Source organism: Halichoerus grypus, chromosome 2 (genome assembly GCF_964656455.1).
Source record: "Halichoerus grypus chromosome 2, mHalGry1.hap1.1, whole genome shotgun sequence".
NCBI classification, from domain to species: domain Eukaryota; kingdom Metazoa; phylum Chordata; class Mammalia; order Carnivora; family Phocidae; genus Halichoerus; species Halichoerus grypus.
In genome coordinates, this window is record NC_135713.1 from 35,657,031 (window position 1) to 35,681,313 (window position 24,283).

Here is a 24,283-nt window from a genome sequence, read left to right on the forward strand (position 1 = left end):
CCAGATAAAGATGCCAAAAGTAAAGAAAACTCAGACCAAGATCCCTTATCGACATCGATGCAAAAATCCTCAACAAAATAATAGCAGAACAGATTCAGTGGCATTTTGAAAGAATTATACACATGACCAAGTGGGATTTATTCCTGAAGATTAGTTCAATATACGAAAAAAGCATTCAATGTGATACACCACAGTAACAGAATGAAGGGGAAAAAAAACTCACATGGTAATTTCAATTAATCTATACCAGCTGACTCTGTGCTGGGCCCCGTGCAATGTGCACCACAGAAATCTCACTTCAAGTTCAGGAGGCAAATATTTGTCTGCATTTTGCACACTAGGATGGGAGAACTTATTAACATAAAAATTTGACATAGCTTTTGTGAAGCAGAGCTACCTCTTGACCACGATCTATCTGATGGTAATGCTGCCTGCACTCCTAACTGAAATAATGTACATCCTATTTTAGTATGAGGTATATATATGTATTTTTTTTCCAAATCCACATGTTTCTTGGCAATAAAAATCATTAAATGTTTCATTACCAGATGACAGAATGAATAAATGAATGGATGAACAAGATAAACTAGGGGTTAATAATTTGCCAACACTTAACTGATGAATTTTACTTTCCTTCTTAGAGTTATGTTCTCTTTTGACCTTCCACTTCCAAGGCCAAACCTCGTGACCCATTGTCTGAGAGAGAGGAGGTGGTACCGTCCCCAACAAAGAGGCCATTGATCAACTTTGAGACTCAGAGCTAACTTTCTCCACCTCTTTAGCAAGAAATTTCGGAGAAGGTCTGGAAATGAAGTTGCATACTATTATAAATGAGACTATTATAGTTTTTGTCTCTGAATCAATTAGAATGCATAAACTGGGTTAAAGGAGGTTAAATTTTGTGATCCTGGATGTCCCTAGCAATTGACAAAACCTTACATTTCAAGGTTTTGCCTATCTGTTTTGTTCTCCCACTCACCCAGGCCTGTAGTGACCCTTACTTTACACTGATCCATTCACATACCATCTTCTTAAGATTTTTGCGAAGGTTTTATATTTATTTTTTAGCACTAATAGATTTGTATTTTTTAAAAATTTTTTTAGCATATAGTGTTTTATTAGTTTGCAAACAAAGGTTTTAATTTTAAGATAAATGACCTAGAGTTAGGGATAAATTTTTAATTGGAAAAGGAGGGTATATATCACACCAAAGGGCAAACTTTGACCTTATTGGAATTGAGAAATGAATTAAACAACATTCCTGTATTCTGAAATATTGGTGTCCATTTAGAGAAATGTACTTTTCCTTTTTGGGGAATACAGGGAGCCCTGTATTGACTTTGTCTATAATCCTTTGAGCAAGAGCCTTTTCCTAACTCCACATGATTACAATTCGTCTCTAATCACAAGACTTGATTCAAGCCAGGTTATGGGAGTTGTTGTCCCAAAATCTGAGCTCTTCAGCATAAACTAAGCAAGAACATGGGCAGTTGGAATAGAATTTTCCACGATAACAAGGTAGAGATGCAATCCTTTGTTTCTCCTACAGAATTCCATAGAGCTGCCGTAGTATGTCTTGGTGTTCAGCTCATCCTTTAATAATATGAAATTTTGTGCTGCATATTCTTTCTTTGTCCTTCCAGATTCAATATCTACCCTTCTCTTCCCTCTATGTTTCCTTCAGGCTGCCAGCCATGGACTACATCACCAAGGATCCTATATACTCTGACCTCTCTCACGGCCAATAAGAAGGACCAGTAAAAGATGAATAGCCAGAGAAGAAAAAGAGTAAGTTTTTTACTTCCCTTGTCCCACTTCCTCTCTTCTTCACCATGGTTCTTTCTTAAGTTTCTTTCTTCCATGGCCACAGCTCCTACTGCCTTCTTAATGGCTATAGCTTATGTCCATTCAGAAGTAATTTTCTCCCTCTTGCCACTTTAGGAGTAGTAATGCCTTCCTGCTGTGCCTACTTCCAATATGGCTCCTTTACCATCCTTGTGGGTTTCCTTAATTTTGTCCATATCTCTGCATGCCATATCTCCTTCCATTAAAATATCTTCAGTTAAATCTGTTGAGTGTGCCACCTTTTGCATGCCAAGATCTTGACTATTTAGATCCTAATAGGTCCTAATACAGGTCTAATAGACTCCTTTGTCAGAGTTGCATCTGTTTCCCACATCAAAGGACTCACAGGTACATCAATCTTTCTATCTGCATTCATCAAAACTGTTTAGTTTTCATTATGTGTATATGTGAAAAAATATTAACTAGATATATATGTATACTTCAATATGTGTTCTCTAAGAGTATTATTGAGCAACACTTGTTTTTATTTAGAAAAGCTTATTAACCCATTTTTTAAAAAATGTTTATGAAACCAACTACACATTTAAAATGCATTGTTCCTATTCAGATAAAAAACAAACAAAAAACATGGTTTTACCTTTGACTTCTCTGTTTCACTTCCAACTTTCATCCAATCTGTCAACAGTTCCTGTTTTCTCTAAATTCTGAATCTGACCACTTCTCACGACTGCCTCCTTATAATTTCAACTCAAACGCTTCAGCCAGAGTGAGCATTTTACAGCAGAAGCCAGGCCAGGTAATCCCTCTAATCCCAGTCCTCTCAGGGGAGGACTCTCCCAGTAAAAGCCACAATCTTGACAGTGACCTCCTAAGCCCTGTTAAATCTCTGATCCCATTGCCTACCTCCCCCTCCCCCAAACTCTGCCTCAGCCACACAGACCTTACTCTTCTTAAAGTCCACCAGGCACAATTCTGTCTCAAGATCTGGCCAATGCTGGTCCTCTACCTGCAGTGTTTTACTCACACCTTAGATAGGTGTTTGCTTTACGTGATCTTCTCAGTAAAGCTTTCTCTGATTATTTTACATAAAAGGCAACCCCTCCTATTTCTTTGATTTTCACCACTGCTCTGGACACTAAGTGACATCCTCAATATTTTACTTCTTTATTTGTTATCTCTCTCCCCCACTAGAATGTAAGTCCATAAGGCTCTATTCATTGCTTTGTCTCCATGACTTAGAACAATAACTGGCATCTAGTCTTATTCAGTAAATTGTTTATGAATAAATAAAACAGACATATTTTCTCACTTTGAGTTAAGAAATTCATAACAAAAGATAATTATGTATTAGTTATTACATCATTATTTCAAATCTTATTTTTAATACAATTGACTAATGGCCTAAGGAGATATTCTTACCAGGTGAAAAAAATTCTCTTATCTTTATCTACATTTTCTGTGGAAATATTGCATTATAGAACCAGGGTAATTTCATGCCAAGTCATATAATAGCAATGAAATTACTGAGTCAGTGTTATAATTGAAAATTATTTAGGTGACTCAATGAAAGAGAGAAATGACCCTAAATTTTAGGTTTGATAATATTTCCTTTCTAGAAAAAAGGAGAGAAGAGATGTTGGCATATTATTACAGGGACACTAAATAGAATTTGGGTAAGAAAAATCCCACTTATGAGCAATATCTTTAAACAGGTAATGTTTTAGTAGAAACTGAAGTGGCAGTTTCTTATGTATTAGAAGTTGATGAAATTAATAATAGATTATATTTAGATCTTTAAATGTGTAAAAGATTAATGAAAGGCCCTTATTCATCAGAAGCCGTAGAGGTAGTTAAATGATACAAATCAATTTATTCATCCAGGACCCATTACTTGACCAAACTGCTCAGGAATAGCAAGGCTTGGAAATAAGGCAAATTAGTCATCCTGAGGGCAATTCAAAAAGTCAGAAACTCACAGATCCACAAATTACCAGAGCCTAAAGTAGTTTTAGGCAGCTAGAGTGATGGTCCTAGAGTTCAGTTCAAATAATTGGTACTATGGGTCATGAATTAATGAAAAACACTTGTTTATTTCTGTAGGTTGACTTTGGGTGCACTAACAGACATTGGGAGTGTTGGTAAGCAGTGATTGGACAATTGATGAATGAGCCATCAGAAGCCTACTTGTGTAAAGACAGAAACTTCTTAGGAAAACCCATACTAAAAAAAGAAGCCAGGTACCATGAACTTGAACCACTAAAACAGCTGTACGGTAAAGAAGGATGTAGTGATTTTGAGTTAGCGTTAGTGTTTGTCACTTGATGTCACCCTTGCCCACATCATGGATGTCTGAGTATCCAGCAGCAAGGAAATAAAAGAACTGCTTCATTAACATGTATGAAACATAAGGGAAATGGATTATCGGCATCTTTGTAACAGTGTAATACTAAAGGGGAGAGGACTATCCTTTCTAGTCCACACCTATGCAAAGGTATTCAAATGTATACTTGCCGCACGGACAACACCAGGCCGCTCTAACAACATAAAGGCTACCCAGCATCAGAACTGTTCCCTCTGACAGGAAGCAGAGATCATGGAGTCCAGCTGGAAATGTCTTGTCCATCACACACAGGTAGTTCACTGCAAGCTCTTCCACGCTCCCTGGAGCAGCAAGCACTACAGAGAGTGGACTTATTTGTGAACACAGAGGCCACACTCTTTGTGGACTCATTGACCATACTGGTATCTTCTATCCAATGTGTATAAATATAGCTGTGCAAGAAAAATCTGGGACGAGAAAATAGCATTGTGATTCTGCCCTTCAATTATTTTACTTAGGAATATAGCAATAACTCTCCTTCAAATGTATATGTATGAATTTAAAACCAGTAAGTAATATCAAGTCAGTTCTAGTTTATTTAGCTTGATAGAAACAGCAGTTAAATAGTGAAGTTGACTTGAGTGATTTTGTACTTCTTGGCATCCACTCCTCACCCAACAGCCTTCCAATTTCACTTTGAGTAGTGATCCCCCCCAGTTGAGCTGTCTTGGTGGCACACTGTATTCGTCTTCTCTGTCCTCCCCTACAAAATCTAAAATGGGGTGGTCTTAAAAAGCAAATCTCTCTTCTCCTCATTCTAGGAGAGCTAAGGGAGGAACACATGATCTGAGTCCTTTTTCTCCTAGGATTGTGAATCCTAAGTAGAGTGCCATAAGGACAGAAAGAAAAAAAAAAAAAAAAGAATACGTATGATTTTGCTTACGTATTCCAGCAATGGCACATGAATGAGACTTTTAAGCTCTTCCTGCCTCAAAAATAATCTGGATATACTTGGTTTCTGCACTATCGAAGCTGATTTCTTCAGCTTTCTCTTCATCTTGTGGATTTTCTTTTTGCTAAAGTTAGTGTCTATGGCTTGTAACCAAATATCTTAATACGGATACTGGGTGGTGGCAGAAGTAGGTGGTGCAAATATGAACTACTGTGGTCTATTGTTTGGGTCCCCCAAAATTCGTATGTTGAAATCGTAATCCCTAAGGTAGTAGAATGTGGAAGTGGCCTTTGGGAGGTGACTAGTTATGAGGGTGAACCCTAATAAATGGGATTAATGCCTTACAAAAGGAGCCTGAAGAAGCTACCTAGCCCTTCCTCCATGTGTGTAAGAAGTCGGCAGTCTGTAACCTGGAAGAAAGCCTTCACCCAAACTTCACTGTACTTGCACCATGATATTGGACTGCTGGCTTCCAACTGTGAAGAGGAAATATCTGTTTATAAACCACCAAGTCTGTGGTATTTTGCTATAGCAGTGGAATGGACTAAGACATAAGCCATCAGGAAGTCATGGGATATTTGAAATTTGTTGTATTGCTGAGACAGAACTAAAAGCAGCAAAACCCCCATTCATGTTCTTGTAATGGAATCTAGAAACTCACAGTACCAGGTAAAGTGGTAAAATAGCTAACTAAGTGCTTACCTGTGGACGCTCAGTACCACTTGTCCATTGAGAGCAAGACTGGAGAACCAGTTAACAATTGCTATGAAACAACATAAATAGCATACAAAATTTCCAGGTTATTGTTTTCAGAGCACTTATCTTAATTATGACTATCTGAAATGTTCTTCTCATTTGTTAAAATTATGCTATTTTTGTCTTTTCCCCATTAGACTATAAACTCCATGAAGGCAGAGACTCAGTCTGTTTTGTTCACTGCTCTCATCTCTAGAGCTCCTGGTATATGGTAGGTATTAAAGAATATATGTGCAAGGAATAAATTAATTCCAGAACAGGGACATAGTATGTCCACTTCTGACAATGTGCTCATTATTTTTTTTAAAGATTTTATTTATTTTTTGACGGAGAGACAGCGAGAGAGGAAACACAAGCAGGGGCAGAGGGAGAGGGAGAAGCAGGCTTCCCGCGGAGCAGGGAGCCCGATGTGGGGCTCGATCCCAGGACCCCAGGATCATGACCGAGCCGAAGGCAGACGCTTAACTGACTGAGCCACCCAGGTGCCCCCAATGTGCTCATTATTAAGCCAATTTCTCTCAGCCATAAATTGGCCCTTCTATCCTGAAATCTGGGATTCCACAGTCCACATTCCTCTTTTGCCCGAAGGTGAGACTCTTCTAATAGGGAGGGCTGTAGGAGACTGGAAAGCTAGAAGAGAGAAAAGAAATACATTTCTCCTGTTTCCTACTCTTATCCCCTTCACATAGCAATGGTTCTTTGCTGGCGCACTGACACTGTTTCTCATAGCAGCAGTCCGGGCTAGTTTGTGGATTTTTTATACCCCATGACCTCCCAGGTATGTTCTCTCAGAGATACAAGCACCAGTTGAGAAGGACCCCTTCCTCAGGGGTCAGAGCCCAGCATCCGAGGAGGGTGAGTGAGAAGTGGGGGGAGCTTCAGTCCTTGCTTTGCACGATTCCAATATGCATGAATCTTACTTACGACAGCAAGACTATAGGTCTGATGAACAGAGAACTGATTTAAGCCAACACAATAGAGAGTCTAGGCCTCACATGCAATTCCCCCACAGGAGCCAATTTATAGACCCTGAGCAACTTGAATGAAGAGAATGCCTACATTTTAGGAAGGACTAAATTATGAAACTAAATTTGATAGTTTGGTGTTTGAGCCCCTGGATTTTTCACCTTGCTTTCCTCCTCACCCACAAAATTGTTCTCCTCTTATTTCTCTATTTTGTCCTTCGATGACATCTTTTCTTCTTTCCTGCCCACCATTTCCAAACAAACCCAATTCCTGGGATTCAGACAACCCCTATTGTCAACTGGTCAGCATGGGGTGGATAAGAGTAAAGAAATCACAGGTAGATGACCTTGACAACCTTCAGGGTCCTTCCCTTTGGCAAAACTGGGAGGGCCCAGTAGTGTGTTACTCTTTTTTAAAAATATGTAAACATAGGGTGCCTGGATGGCTCAGTCAGTTAAGCATCTGCCTTCAGCTCAGGTCGTGATACCAGAATCCTGGGCTCCAGCCCCGTGTCGGGCTCCCTGGCAGCGGGGAGTCTGCTTGTCTTCCTCATCCTTTCCCACTATCTCTTCTCCCCCCAACTTGTGTTTCCTCTCAAATAAAGTCTTTAAAAATAGAAAAAAAAAATGTAAACATAAAGTATTTTTCTTTTTCTTAAGAAGACCCTTCATACTGTATAAGCTTCAGGTCCCAACAAACTTGGATCTACTTTGGAAAAGGTGGCAAATGGAGGTTTAAAACAACATCACATATAACAGTAAACCCAGTGGAACCATAAACGTGATTATTTACCCACTTCCTATCTGTTGCCAAAAGTCCCTGTTAGTCCAAGACAAGGACTCACACTTTTTGCCCCCCAGTGTACTCTGAGATTCAGAATTTGTCCTGAATTTTTCACTTTTTAATAAAGTCTGGAGCACATTATTAATATTTACAGTAGAATAAATCAGGAAGTGTTTGAGAAGCCTGCCTCATCTAGTAGTGGTATGTGAAGCATGTGCAATAAGTTGAGTTCTTACTGTAGTGCATGGTTAAATCTGCTGGATGACCAGAAAAAACTTGCATATTTTTCCCTAGTGTGTTTCAGAGATTATGCATCTAACACCTCCCTTTCAAGGACAGCATGAAGGCATTCACTGATAAAACAAGTTTGCTTGGACATGAGAAGTTAGAAACACCTCATGCCTTCAAGCCTCCGGTGAGAGCGGAAGAAACAGGCAATGAGGTTGCTAATACCCTTCATACTGTATAAGCTTCAGGTCCCAACAAACTTGGATCTACTTTGGAAAAGGTGGCAAATGGAGGTGTACTGGTTCATGCACTGGTTCCATGCTGTACCTGCAAGATGCACAAAATCACCAAGCAGCACTTGACGAAGTCAAAGTAATAACATGCAAAATTTTTATTATGAATATGACGTTGAACACAAATGAGATGAGAGGTTCTATGATGCTATAGCATCTGAAACTTGGTGAAATAGTAAGAACATACAAAATAATAAATCATAAAGCATAAGTCATAAAAACAACATTGATGAGTTTTAACTTGTAAAATGTTAATTTAAAATGGTACCCTGTTATGGTTGAAAATACAGTATGTACCTTTGAAAATACTTGAGCAGAAATGTTTACATATCAAGTAGATAAAATCCCCCCAAAATAATTATTATTCTACTTGATTTCTTTTTTTTTAAAGATGTTATTTATTTATTTGTCAGAGAGAGAGAGAGAGAGAGAGAGAGAGCGGCAGGCAGAGGGAGAAGCAGGCTCCCCACTGAGCAGGGAGCCCGATGCGGGGCTTGATCCCAGGACTCTGGGATAGTGACCTAAGCCGAAGGCAGACGCTTAACCTACTGAGCCACCCAGGCGCCCCTCCACATGCTTTCTTTTTAATATTTATATAACCAACATAAGTAATTGATATATACACAGATATAGAATTTTAAATTTTTACGAATAATTATATTTTTGAAAAATGTTTTGGAAAAGAGCTGTAAGTCCAGTTAATATAATAAAATGAATTTGTTAGTTAATAATGCTCTAAAAATTACATAATTTTAATTTGTAATTTCTTGGTGCCCTTCTCTGTTAAAAACGTCCAGTTCGTATTTCGATTATGTGGTTGGCGAGCACCAGACCACCTGGGCAACAGTAGCCTCCTAACCTGAATAAGCTGTTCCGGTAAGAAGGGCCAAGTCTAGCCCTAGAAGTCCTTCTCCCAATCAAATATTTATTTAAATCAAAAAGTGCTGTATTTCAATCAGAAAGTCATAGGAATCTCTGTAGTTTGTCAAGCAAAGGAAAAAAAGCGGGGGATGGGAAGGGGTTCTGGGAGAACACAGGTGGTTATTGTAAACTTAACCAGGTCTGGTGATTTCAGTTGCAGCTGCTGTTCCAGCTGTGGTCTCCCTGCTGGAGTAAATCATCATAGGCCTGGCATGTGGCATGCCGCTGTTAGCCTACTGCATATTTTCTTCCCTAGGTCCGATTTTAAAAGTCATTACACCTCCAAAATAATTTTTTGTACTTCTCGATCACATATTTCCCTGTGTTCTGACCTAACAATCTTCATTACGCAGAAGCATTTTCAACACTCACTTGTATCCTGAGTTAAGAAAAACACCAGAGAGATATTATCCCAGCATAACTGTAGCATTAGATACATCTGTGACTTATCTGACAGCCATCCGTCCTCATATCTTCTCAGTGTCCTAACTTTGATCTTTCAGTATTTGACATATTTAACGCTACTTTTAGCCAAACTGATTTTTCTGGATAGCTGACTGAGGCCCCTCTGGATAAAATTCCCTATTGTCATTCCAATTGCCCTATCTTCCCAAGGCTTTGTCTTGATATTTATTTATTTATTTATTGTTCAATGAGACAGAATGTGTGACAAGCATTTGTTTCATGCTTTTAATTAGATTCAATACAAAAGTAGAACAGCTGACTCAGATATTTATCTTGTGAGCCTGATTTATGCTTTCATGAAATCATAGTGTGCTAGATGAAGACTGGTGTCCCAACTCAACAGGAATTACAGTGGTATTTGTCTTTTCAAATGGCATCATTTACTAAGGAATAAGGAAGGCTGGCTCTCACAACACAGAGGCTGCCAGTAACCCGAAGTGCACTTCTGAGGGGTAGCTTCCTGCTGAGTATTTGCTGATAAACTTGGAACTGATATGCTGCATACATCAATTCAAATTTAGCTGCTTCAAAGATAAGAACATTTTAAAATAATACTGTTCAGAAAGGAAGAGTGATCAAAGAAGATGGCAAGTGTCGGGGGGTGGGGGGGTTCATAACAGGGTAAAAAGAGAGAAATTCCAGAGGGATTTCTTTTTTTTTTTTTCCTATCAAGACACTCTTGGTTTTTTCACTTCACCATTCTATTGCATCACCAAAATCACAGTCTTTGGACAACATGAGAATTAGCAGTTACAATATAACAAGAAATTCTAAAAATTGAATCTATCCAAACCCTGAGTTTGGATGATGTAGAAAGCTATTAATAACAAATACTGATTGTCCCATGAAAGTTTCAAGATTCATTAACATGAGCAATGCTCTAGGTCAAGAATGGCAAATACTTGGCAAAAACAAAACAAACAAACAAACAAAAAATCCAGCCAGCCACTTCTTTCACTCATATCTTTGGACATTACTAATGGATCATGGCATTATGCTTCACTGAACCCAGATGAGTCCTAGATAACTTTTTTAATAGCACACTGGGAAGACCACCACCTGGTTATAGGTATCAAACAACATAACACTTATCAGCCCTCTCCGTTCTGGATGAAATATGAAATACAGAATGCAGTGTTTCCTTTTACCTATACTCTATCCTCCCAACATCTGCAATAAGCGTGCCTGAATTCAGAGGGGGGACAAATGAGATACACATGAAAAAGAAAGAGGATTTTTCATAAAGCTCATTTGAACACTCTTATAATATTGAGTTAATTTTTGTTCTTTAGAAATCAAACTAATTTATGGTAAATACTCCCACTTTTAGCACAGTACACAACTCCTACATTACAGGAAATGAACCGTTTCCATTTCTCACCTCCTATTCATTAAAAAAAATAATGTCTTAGATGTTTCGATCTTCCTATAACAATCACGAAAGAACTAGGTCATTTCAAAACATAATTCTATATTTATTTATGAAACTTTCTCTGAAGCTTACTTCCACTGCAGAAGTCTGCCTTTCCCATGGTATCCGTTGTTTCTGGCATTCTTACACGATTGATATCTCTAAAACTGCAAAGTATTCTATTCATTCCTTTTGTATTTCATAACCAGAGTTCCCAAAGACTGAAAATTCTGGGGAAAGATGAGAAACAACAATCTATTTTTTTTCCTTCCAGGCAAGTACATTCCAGTAAATGGAAGTCCTGTGCAAAATGTAAAAAATTATTTTATTGAACATATTATGCGCATTATACATACAAGCCTGCCTGACTTATTACAAGAAGCTAATGTTTCTAACTTTATGTTGACTGGGAAACATGCTTAATAATATACAGGCCAGCAGAAGACACTGTGACTAAATCTGCTAGAAGCCTTATAGCTACTTCCCAAAGGAACAAAATTCAGAAATATTAAATTATTTCTTACATTTCTAATATTTCTACTGTAGGATATTCTGTGCCAAATATTCTGTGGCAAAAGGTCACTGATATAATCATGCCTCTGATATTTTTTTTACTAATAGAAAAATCTGTCATTTTAAAAATTATTTATGGTTTTATCATATTTTAAAAAATTGATACCATTTTACCAAACAAATTCTGAAAGCCAGGTGCTTAATATAAAATTTAATTATTTCAATAAATGATCAGTACAAAGAAAAATGAACTTTATTTGTACATTTTTAGGACTACTTGATCCACAAGTCAGGCATGTATTTCTTTGTTGTGCATAGATTTTCAAAGAGCTGGAATTTTGCAGATATAAACCATCCTGAAGAATGTAAGATGGTATTGATGTAAACCCTGACAGCAAAATATAGTTAAAAACAAACTCTTATCCTATTCCTTACTTTAAGAGCCTTTCATTTAAATATCAGCAGTATTTACCGATTTATTTATGGTAACACTAATTATAAAGCATTTTTCCCACAAAATAGTAAGAATCCAGGATTATTTCCACCTGGGGAGTTCGATCAACCTTGAAATGTTGTAGACTTAGTTATCCCTGAAAGATAATGGCCCTTAATTGACACATTTCATCTGGTATATTTTTTATCTCATGATCTATTAAATGACCCAAAGATTTGAATTCTACGATTGTTTTTGATGAGATTGAATGATTTCTTCACATAGAATATTATAATAACACTACACATGCTTATTCTTGCTCTTTCATTTTTCCTCCCTCTTCATATTCTCCTTTTCCTCCACACTCATCCCTTTTACTCCCAACTAAGAGCAAAAAGGCAAGAAAAATCATCATTATGAAATGCCTACCGTATCCCCACCACTGAGTTTTTCTGTTATCTCATTTAGTCTTCTCAATCATCCTACGTTAGAGACAAAGTTCAGAGACTCTTTAATTACCTCAAATTGCAAGATGTAGCAGACGCAGGATTAAAACCCTTTCTACTTCTCTGAGAAAGAAATTAGTTGATTTGGAGCAATGCGATAACTGGTTCCCAGGTGTATATAGGTGCTTATTGCCTTCCATGCAAACTCATAATGTGGTCAAATTCATATTTAGGAATGCTTATGTTCTTTCTAAAATCTCTTTGGTCAAGCCATTAGTTTAGAACTTAGAAAATAAAATAAGGCTGTGCATGCCGTGCCAAAATACATATCAGGTAGATCTTACAATCCAACAGAAGAATGATATTAGCAATGTCTTTAGTGAGCACCTCAGTGGCATCATTCCATTCTCCTAACTGGAATATCTATGTGATTGATCTACTACTTTTCTTCAGTGTAAAAGTGCTTTGAAAATTTCTTTTATTTTTTATCCTTTCTTAATTTTAGGCAGCGAATATATGTGTTGATGCCACTGAATAAGAGCTATATACACTAATATGAAATATTTTCTTAAAAATATTTGAGCATGATAAATGTGGTGGAAACTCCTAGTCTTTACATTTTATTATAACCAGGGTTAATCTTATGTATTGCTTTATTTCTCCCACTCTTTTTCTGAAGCTTGAAATCTTTCTTAGTCACTGCTGCACATTAAGAACACTGCTCTTTGTCTCCACTCCCACAATGCATTCTTGCTTTCTCTCCTCCTTCCCCAAACACTCACAAAACAATTGCTTCCTTGTAGTGTGTGTGTTGCTTCTAAGCCAAATTTAGTAGAATTTTATAAATGCCAACAAAGCATGGGAGGGCTGGCAATCCAAACATGATTACCATGTTCTTCGTTCTGTACAGCGAAGCTTTTAGAACCTCACACACAGAGATTATTTTTTTCTTTTGAGCTATTGCATGAAATATATGTAAAAAATAGTTTATTCGAAGTCAGACAAAGTGGATTAGGTTTCTATTCCCTCAGCATACAGCTGAGTGACTTTATTCTTTATCTTCATTTGTAAAATTGGGAAAATAATATGTGTTTTCCGGGATGGTGGTAATGACTAAATGAGAATATGTTTAAGGCATATAAATATTGCATGTGACAATAAATAAGAGCTCTATTTCCATTATCCCACTTAGCTTCCTGACTGGATACACATTTTTAAAATCATTGTATCTTCCTGGCCCTTTATTTATAATTATATATAATGATTCTGCAATGACCAAAAGAAATCACAAGCCAAAATGTAAAATCTTTCATAGAACATTTTGTAAATGTATGTTTGGGTCATAAGTAGACTGCCAACACAGTATGTAAATGGGAGTGAAAGGAATTAGAGGGATTTTTTTTTTAATTGAGAAGTCAGCTATCAAGTAATGTTTTTTATAAAATAATAAAATGATAGCTTGAAACATGCCTCAGAATATGAATATCCTATCCTTAGCTGAGACTGGGCTTGATGCCACTTGTCAATTTTCTTTCTTCAATTTTCTTGAGCGTCCATATCTGTTTTTTGTTGGTGTTGTCTTTCTTTAAAAAAATGTACACAACCTCCCCCACCCCCCCCCACACACAAATTCTTTACCTTTCCTCTCAGCTCCAAACCTCTTTTCCTCTTTCTTCATTTGCTTTCTTGACACCTGATACCAATGTTCCAGGACAGCACTTGGATAAATTTATCTTTATACCCAAAGCCCCCAGACATCTCACATACAATTAATGATTTTCCATTCTTTGGAAATGGGATTAGAAAATTGTTTCTGTTCACCACTGTACTGAAAATAGCGATGCTTAAATCTCTGTGAAGTTTTCCCCAAAAATAAATTTCACTAGTTACAACAAATAAATTTCACTGCTTACATAGTACCATGGGGGAATGCTGTCTGACCAAAATTAAAAGAACCAAAATAAATACAAAATAAGTGGGAGGAAACCACCTCTGATGTTAGCAAACATTTATAATCATACTATCAGGTCATCTAAGACCAAAACCTGAGATCAGTCTCAACTGTTCTCTTTCCCTTACCTCGAAGTGCAATTTGATAGAGAAGACATGTTTATTACTTTTACTTTTAAATTTACTCATTCAATAAGTGTTTGCTGTGCCTGATACTGTCCTGAACACTGGGGAAATAGCCATGAACAAATGGCTTGTATTTTATTTTCAAATAACACAAGGCTGCTCTTAGTTACTGGCCCAGAGCATGCTATTTTGGTCCTATATGCGTTTTTCTTGCCACTCTCTCACTGTGACATGCCCTTTCTCCTTTTTTAACCCGACTAAATCTCTCTCATCCTTCAAGTCACAGCTTCAGTGTTCTCACTTCCAACATGCTCTTCATCAAGCCAAGTTAAAGCACTGCCTCTCAGAGCTACCATTGTCTTCTGAGCACATCTTTTATATGGTATCTAAAGTATCGTGGACTGTTGGATCCACAAGGGCAAAGATCATGCATTATCCATCTAACACTCCTAGAGCATAGCAAAGGGTCTCTTTGTTAAACTAACAACAACAAAAAACCAAACAGGCTAGAGTGAAACTGTCAATCCTGCTTTGTGACCTGGAATGCAGTCTCTTTAGGTTTTCTCCAATACGATGAGAAATTATTTTGAAATATAAATTGTTCTTATTTTCTTTTCTCCAAATCTTTAGTCCATCAGTACCATCTATATTGCCCCAAAGAAAAGTAGGATTGTTAAAAGGAATGAGAACAGGAAAAAAAAAAAAGGCAAGGAAGGATCCATATTTGATTTTTTTAACTTCCAAACCAGGCTTTGAAGAATTAAACAAAATAACCAAGGAAAGTTAGGCATAGAGATGGGGCCACACTGACAGATTACAAAAGAAAATTGAGGCCACATAACTCTCATTTCTCCTGTCATCTAAAGGAGTGTCAGCCGAGATGTGGGTAGAGGATGATGTTTACCTTAGAGCAGATGAGAGGTGGAGAAGAGAGTTCTGATACATGGTGACTTGGTATAGAACGTCAGGGCTAGCCTCTGAGGACTGCTAAGCAGTTTAGGGGGACAGCACAGAAGAGGACAAAAACCAGGGCTGTAGACTCTCCTTAGTGTCTGAAAGAAGGCCATCCCATATCTAAGCTGAAGGGCCATGTTAGCTCCTCACTGTGCGGACCATGGACAACTTCAGGTACATCAGCCTTTGTATGGTCCAGAAATAAGATGAGTTCTTGCTTTTGAGATTATATGACTGAATTGGCTTGTGTGACCACCTTCATCCCCTTGCCATATATCTCACCACCACCTCCAGTTCTTCCTAGGCAATCAGAAGCTCTTCCTTTGCAAATAGAAGGAAAGAATCTCTGACATCCAGAATAGCAGAGGCAGTGTGGAAAGGAGAAGTCCACCACCAGACTGAAGATATCTCTGTGTCTGTTATGCATTGTTTTAACAGCTTAACTCACAGTTTGGGGATGGCCAGATGGCCCTAAGAATCACCTACCTGTGAAGACTTTGTACTGACAGACAAGTGAAGATAACTCAGCATTAGACTTTTAGCTAACAATAAAATCTTACTTTACATTTTAATGCTGCCTCTTAAATGTATATTACAGTAAGTTTCAAAGGTATAGAGAATTGTGTAATATATTTGCATGTCCCCAGCATCATCGGTTCAACAATTTTCAATTTATGGGCAACTGTGTTTCATTCATACTCTTATTCACTACCCTTAACCAAGATTATTTGAATAAAATCCCAAACATCAAACAATATCATTTGTAAATGAAATGTCTCATTAGGTATCTTTAAAAGAAAAATATTACTTTTATTAAACATAATTACAATACTTCTATCTCACCTTAAACTTTAACACTTACTTGTTAATATCTCAAAACATCTGGTCAACATTCAAATTTCCTCAACTGTCTCTTAATTCTTTTTTTTTTTTTAAGATTTTATTTATTTATTTGACAGAGAGAGAGAGAGCGAGAGCAGGAACACAAGCAGGGGGAGTGGGAGAGGGAGAAGCAGGCTTCCCGCCGAGCAGGGAGCCCCACATGGGGCTCGATCCCAGGACCCTGGGATCATGACCTGAGCTGAAGGCAGAGGCTTAATGACTGAGCCACCCAGGCGCCCCAATTGTCTCTTAATTCTTATATTCAAGATCCATTTTCCCAACTACTTTCAAATATGCATTTCAGTATTATTAATGATAGTCTGATGATGAGTTCAAAGATACAAAAGTATGTTTCAATCCATTGTAGTTACTATTATTTACTGTTGTTCAGATTGTCCCATCACTGGCCAGACAGTCTTCTTCAGAATAAACCTGAAGTCTTTTCGTCATGCCTTCAACAGTCTTTGGCGGCTTGTGTGCTTGTTTTCTGGTGTGATAGGAAGTTTCAGGTTAACACTGTGTACCTCCTGTGCCATTGTTGGAATCAGGCACTTCTCTAAAAAGCCCTGATCCCTTTTAAGAAGAAATTACATTTGGAGGCATGCTGCTCCTTAAAAAAAAAACAAAAAAAAACAAAAAAACGATGCTAAGTACTTGGTAATTCTGTCATAAATCTTTTTTAAAGATTTTATTTATTTGAGAGAGGAAGAGAGAGAAAGCAAGAGCATGAGCAGAGGGAGGAGGAGGTGGGGAGGAGACTCAGAGGAAGAGGGAGAAGCAGACTCCCCACTTATCAGGGAGCCAACGCTGGGCTCAGCCCCAGGACCCCAGGATCACCACCTGAGCTGACGGCAGACACTTAAACTACTGAGCCACCCATGTACCCCTTCCTTCATAAATTCTTATTTACTTCTTGACTAAAACCACCCTAAATTCAAGACTTTTTTTTTAATGAAAGCTTACTTTAAGAGAAAGTGGCCCCACTTGTGTGGGGCTTTAGTGCACACTTGAACTTTGACTAAAAATGAAAATAAGATCAAAGCATATAAATTGTTTGACCCTAATTCTGTTCATTGTTAAAATGAAAGGCTACATTTTTCCTATTACTTACAAACAAAAACAAAAAAAAGCACCTCCGTTTATAGCTCTAAATGTACAACAGAGAATCTAGACTGTTTTTCTGATACGAGGGTTTCATTTCCTACCACTGTCTCCCTCTGTAATCTTTGACAAAACAGATGACCACAGAGCAGGGGGAAACCAGGGAGAACTTGTACACATTTTTATAACTTTGTTTTTTAAAAGCAGAACTTATTTTTAAAGTAAATTTTATAGTAAGTCCTGTTTGATAACCAAACAGGATTAAGGCTCTGCTCTCCTGAGGCAGCCCTGATGTGTCTCTGTGAAATTTAGGGCTCCAGAGACCATAACTTGAATATGATTGATCTGTGGCAACTTTTCTATTTTATGGATGAGGAGACTAGATTATGATAAATTTAAGTGATTTGCCTTAGAATAAGATAACTCTGGATTAATGATATCTAGGCCTATATCCTAGATTTTTTTAATTGATAACCCAGTTATTGGATCACCTTTACCTATATAGTTCAAAAGCATCCTTTCTAACTTCGAAGTAAATATGCATATACTTCTTCACTTGGGGGATTTTTTAATATGCTACAATCAGTTAATAAATGTGAGAAATAGAAAAATTAACTATTATGCAACATATAAGTATCTCTTTTGCAGCTTTTCTACAAGTCACAAAATGTCAAAATATCAATATTGTCCCATTCTTAATGAGGAGCTAAGGCTGTATACTGCATCAGTATTAAGGAATCATTTATTAACTCGATGATGAGACCACAATTAATACAATTAAATTTATGGTATTTAATAGGAATTTATGCCACATATTGTCTACAAAAAAAGCTTACAATTGACTTTTTGAATGTAAATTAGAATACTCTCAGTCTCTTGTAAGAACTCAATGAAACATTTGAGATGGACATTACATTATAAATCACATAATGCTGGGCGTCTGGGTGCCTCAGTCAGTTGAGCAGCTGACTCTTGGTTTTGGCTCAGGTCATGATCTCAAGGTCATGAGATCGAGCCCCAAGTAGGGCTCCATGCTCAGCATGGAGTCTGCTGGGGATTCTCTTTCTCTCTCTCCCTCTGCTCCTCCTCCTGCTCTCCCTTTTAGGTAAATAAATAAATAAAATCTTTAAAAAATAAATAAATACCCCCTTTCAGCCAGGCTCTGTAGTAGGACCTAAAAGGAAATTTAAAAATAAACAAATTAAAAAGCATCCCTGCCCTACTGAGGTTATATTCTAGTCATCTAATAGGAAATTTCCCAAACACACAGATTCAGTTCTTACATCACGTTTGTATACATGCCTCTATTTGAGATGCCCTTCACTTTCTATAGTCTGCATGGAAATCTCTTAATTGTTTGTTAAGATTCAGCTGAAGCATTATCTCTTCAGGGAAATCTTCCCTGACTTTTGTAGGCCATCTTAGTCCCTCCTTCATCTGTGCTCCTGAAGCATGTGCTGTGAACGTTCAATCTCAATATTGAGTCATATCATTTATCTAGTAGATCACAGGTCCTAAAAACTGGTTGTGTATTTTCATTCAAGCATTGTGATCACCTACCACGATTCTGGCAGATGCAGGTGTTGGTATAATTCAGCTTTATTAATTTACAATCGATGACATTCTATTTGAAAGAAAGCAATATCTACTGTAATATCTAGGGAACTCCCTTTTCTTATCAAGGTGACAGGGAAACTCAATTAATAACCAGAAGTTTGCATGATGATTCTACAATCAAAATCCTGTATGGCTTGGAGGGTGTCTGAACCAGGTCATGTTAAGGTCTGAATGATTACAGTCCACAAACAGGATGCATTGCAAGGATCATCTTTTTTAGATTCCAATTTGTATCTCATTATAGTGAACAAACAAACCTGAAAATCCCCCAAACAGCAGCGTAGACAATATCTGTCACTAGCCTTCTATCCCTTCTACTCGTGCTCTCTCTCTCTCTCAAATAAATAAATAAATAAAATCTTTTAAAAAAAATAAATCACATAATGCATGTTAACAGACTTTGGTTAAGGAACCTAACTGGCTCCAAACCTGATTTTCTTCCTTTCCCATTGTGTTATGCTTTTATCCCTCATAGATCACAGATCAATGGAAGGAGAAGCTTTTAAACAAAGAACTCAGATTTTTTTATCTAAAGCTGAATCTCACAATATCACTCTTTGAACATAATTAGGAAACAGTTCTCTCTTTCTGAGAACTATTTACTCTCTCTTGTGCATGCTACATTTATAAACAATTATTAGACAGTTTTATGGCAATCAAAACAATTTACGAGGTAGCTTATTTACTCAGAATGACAAATGTAAGAACAGAACTTATTTTAAAACTACATTAAATAAGTTTCCAAATATTATATCCACAAATATAAAGTATTGTTAAAGTTTTTCCTGGGAATGTTCATCTTATCTAAGTGTATGCTGATGTGTCATAATTCCCTCCCAGTCATTCTGAAAGTTTAAAATAAACCCTAATGTGACTAGGCACCAAATGCTTGTCCCACATAAAATTACAGGAACAAATTTTTACTGGATACCTTGGCAAAGCTCTTTCTAGCCCCTAAATAGCTTTTCTGAGGATAGAGTACAGTTACCTTAATAAGAACTGTCACATAATAAATTTTCCTCAGGGCATGGGGATGAATTCTGTGCCTTGGTGGAACGTATGGATTCAGTAGTGGAAAAACCTAATATTTTTAAGGACTAAAAATCATTATATCTACTATTTTAAAACAATGATATAAAGGATACCTCAGAATTTGGTCTGTTATATAGTATTTATTTCAACCTGTCAATAAAGAAATTAACAGTTACTGAACTTTTCATATACACTTAAAATTGTTTGTGATACAAAATATTCAACCACAAAAAAAATTTCAAATTTCTGATCTCAGAATGATAGCGTAGACATACTTTCCCTATTCCTTCCTAAGTATGACTAAAAAACCTTGATATTATATATAAAACAAACATAAAGAGGGGCGCCTGGGTGGCTCAGTTAGTTAAGTGTCTGCCTTCAGCTCTGGTCATGATCCCAGGGTCCTGGGATCGAGCCCTGCATCGGGCTCCCTGCTCAGCTTCTCCCTCTCCCGCTGCCTCTTCACCCACTTGTGTTCACTCTCTCTCTCACTCTCAAATAAAATCCTTTAAAAAAAATAATATCTCTCTGTGAAATAAATAAATAAAATCTTTTTAAAAAAAAAGAAACAAATTACCAGAGACAAAGAAAGATGATATATGATAAGAGGGTAATTCCACAAAGAAAACATAGGAATCCTAAATATATATGTACCAAGAAAAATATGTGAAGTATAAACTAATAGAACTATGGAAATAGACAAATCCACAATTAAATATGAAGATTTCAACTCCTCTTTCTCAAAAATTGAAAAGAAGAATAACTAGAGAGAAAATCATCAAGGATATAGAATTCAATAGACTATCAACCAACAGAATATAATTGAGATTTATGAAACCAAACAATAGAATTTACATTCTTTTCCAGTGCCCACAAACATCTACCAAGTTAGACTGTATCCATGGCCATAAGACAAACATCAATGAACTTAAAGAATTGAAATCACATAAAATATTTTAACTGACCACAATGGAATCAAACTGGAAACCAATAACAGAAAGGTAACAGAATCTGCAAATACTTGGAAACTGAACAACATACCTTTAAATAATTCATGGTTCAAAGAGGAAGACTCAAAAAATTTTTAAAAAATACATTACACTGAGGGGCGCTTGGGTGGGTTAGAGCATCTGACTCTTGATTTCGGCTCTGGTCATGATCTCAGGGTCCTGGGAGGGAGCTCTGCATCAGGCTCCATGCTCAGCAGGGAGTCTGCTTGAGATTCTCTCTCTCCCTCTCCCTCTGCCCCTCCCCCCTGCACTCTCTCTCTCTCAAATAAATAAATAAATCTTTATAAAAATAAATAAATCTTTTAAAAAATACACTATGCTGAATGAAAATTTAAAACAACAACATAAAAATTTGTGGGACACAACTAAAGCAGTCCGAGAGGTAAATTTATAATACTCTATACATTAGAAAAGAGAAAAAAATCTCACATCAATAATTTAAGCTCGCACCACAAAAACCTAGAAAAATAAATGCAAACTAAGCCCTCGGCAAGAAAAAGGAAAGAAATAATAAAGATATAAACAGAAATCAGTGAAATTAAAAAGAGAAAAATAATGGGAAAAAAACAAACAAAAAGCTAGTTCTTAGAGAGAATAACAACACTGACACATCTCCAGCAAGACTGCTGAAACAAAGACACAAATTACCACTACCAGGAATGAAGCTGGCCCTGTGGACATCAAAGGAAAAATCACAGGATGCCTGGAATGACTCTACACACATCAACTTGACAATATGGATGAAATGGACTACTCCCTCAAAAAACAAACTACCGCAACTCGACATGAAATGCATTATTTCATTAGCTCTGTAACTGTGAAAGAAACTAAATTCATAATTATAAACACGTCCAAAAGAGAAATCTCCAACCCCAGATGGTTGCACTGGAGAAGTCTACCAAATGTTGAAAAGAATTAACATCAATTCTATACAAGGTCTTCCAGAAAATAGAAGAGAAGGGAACACTTTTCAGTTCATCCACAAAGCTAATATTACCCTGATACCAAAATCCGTCAAAGACAGTACAAGAAGGAAAAATACAGACCAATATCCAACATAAATACAGCAACAATAATCCTTAACAAAATTCTAGCAAATTCAATTATTCAATATACAATAAATTATACAGCATGACCAAGTGGGGTTTATTCCACAAATGACATTTGATTCAGTGTTTGAAAACTATCAGTATAATTTCTCATATTAACAGGGTAAAAAAGAAAAATCACATGATCGTATCAATTCAAAAAAGCATTAGAAAAAATCCAATGACCATTCATAATAGGAACTCTCAGAAAAACAGAAATACCAAAGAGCTTACTCACCTGATAAAAAGGAAATACTAAAAAGCATAGAGCTAACATTGTACATGATGAAAGACTGAATGTTTCTCTTCTAAGACTGAAAGAAGGCAAGCATGTCTACTCTTACCTCTTTCACATTTAACATCCTGCTGTAAGTTCTAGCCAGTGCAAAGGCAAATAATAATAATAAAGAATAAAGGGGCGCCTTGGCAGCTCAGGCCATGATCCCGGGGTCCTGAGACTGAGCCCCATGTTGGGCTCCCTGCTCACCAAGGAGCCTGCTTCTCCCTCTCCCTCTGCTGCTCCCCCTGCTTGTGCTCTCTCTCTGTCAAATAAATAAATAAAATCTTTAAAAATAATAATAATAAAGTATAAAGATCAAAAAGGAAGAAATGCAGTTGGTTGATATATTCAAGAACCTGGATGAATCTCCAGAGAATTATATTGAGTGGAAAAAAAAAAACAAACCCCCCAAATTAAATACTTTATAATTCCATTTATATGACATTCTTGAAATGACAAAATTACAGAAATGGAGAATAGATTACTGACTACCAGTGGTTAAAGAAGGAACGGCTGCAGGAGAGAAGTGGGTATGGTTATAAAGGGGCAATGCGAGAGATCTATGTGGTGAAGAGATCTCCATTGTCACTTATATCACTGCCAATACCCAGGTTGTGATACTGAAATATAGTTTTATAAGCTGTTACCACTGGGGAAAATGGTAAAGGGTTTATATGATCTCCATATTAATTCATACTCATGAATCTACAATTATCTCAAAGTAAGTAGTTAAATTTTTTATTTATTCACTTGAGAGAGAGAGAGACAGGGAGAGAGGGACAGCAAGAGCAGGGGGGAGGGGCAAAGGGAGAGGGAGAAGTAGACTCCCCGCTGAGCAGGGAGCCCAATGTGGGGCTCGATCCTGAGACCCCGGGATCATGACTCGAGCTGAAGGTAGACGCTTAACCGACTGAGCCACCCAGGCACCCCTCAAAGTAAGTAATTAATTTTTTTTTAAAGATTTTATTTATTTGACAGAGAGAGACACAGCGAGAGAGGGAACACAAGCAGGGGGAGTGGGAGAGGGAGAAGCAGGCTTCCCGCGGAGCAGGGAGCCCGATATGGGGCTCGATCCCAGGACCCTGAGATCATAACCTGAGCCGAAGGCAGACGCTTAACAACTGAGCCACCCAGGCACCCCAAGTAGTTAAATTTTTAAAAATGGAAACAAAAAGCCCCTTCTCATATGAAGCTAGTTGGACACAGAAGAGAAACAAACCTTAAAAAGTAAAAGAGAAAGAAAAACTGCTTGAAAAATATATTACATTGCATCACACAGATTAGTACAGAAAGAATTAGGAAAGAAGTGTGTCAGTTGAATTTATCTGAGTTTTTAGAGTGGAGGAAATGGCCTGGAGCTTGAGGAATGAGTGGGCTGTATGTAAAGATGTCCTTGGAAGGGGAAGAAGAGCAACACTAAGAAATTAAGTAATCAACTGAATATTAGAGAATTGCTTCTTAAAATTACACGGGCACAACATAACATAATTTAAAAAAAAGAAAATGGAAATGTTAATCTCTTCTTTAAAAAGTTGTTAGGAATATTAAATGGATATTAAATATTAAAAAAAATTACACTGGCACAAGCAAACAAATGGAACAAGCGAACAAACACATAATTCAATCCTATCTACCTCAACCTTATTTTAAAAATGGAGAATAAAGAAAAGAGGTTCCGATTTTGAAAATTCAAGTCTGTTTGGTGGGTGTGATACCTTTCATATACAATTTCATAATTGTCAGAGAATCTAAATGACTTAATGCTTTAGGGTTGGGAAATTAGTCTTTATATTAAAAACAGCTAGGCTCTAATCTATTAATAATTCCTCCTGACATATATTTATAGGAATATCTTAGATCTGGTTCCCCAAAAGCAGCCCTGAGATCAAGATTTGTATTTAAATCATTTATTGAGGAAGTGCTCCCAGGAAAAACATGAGCGAGTGGTGG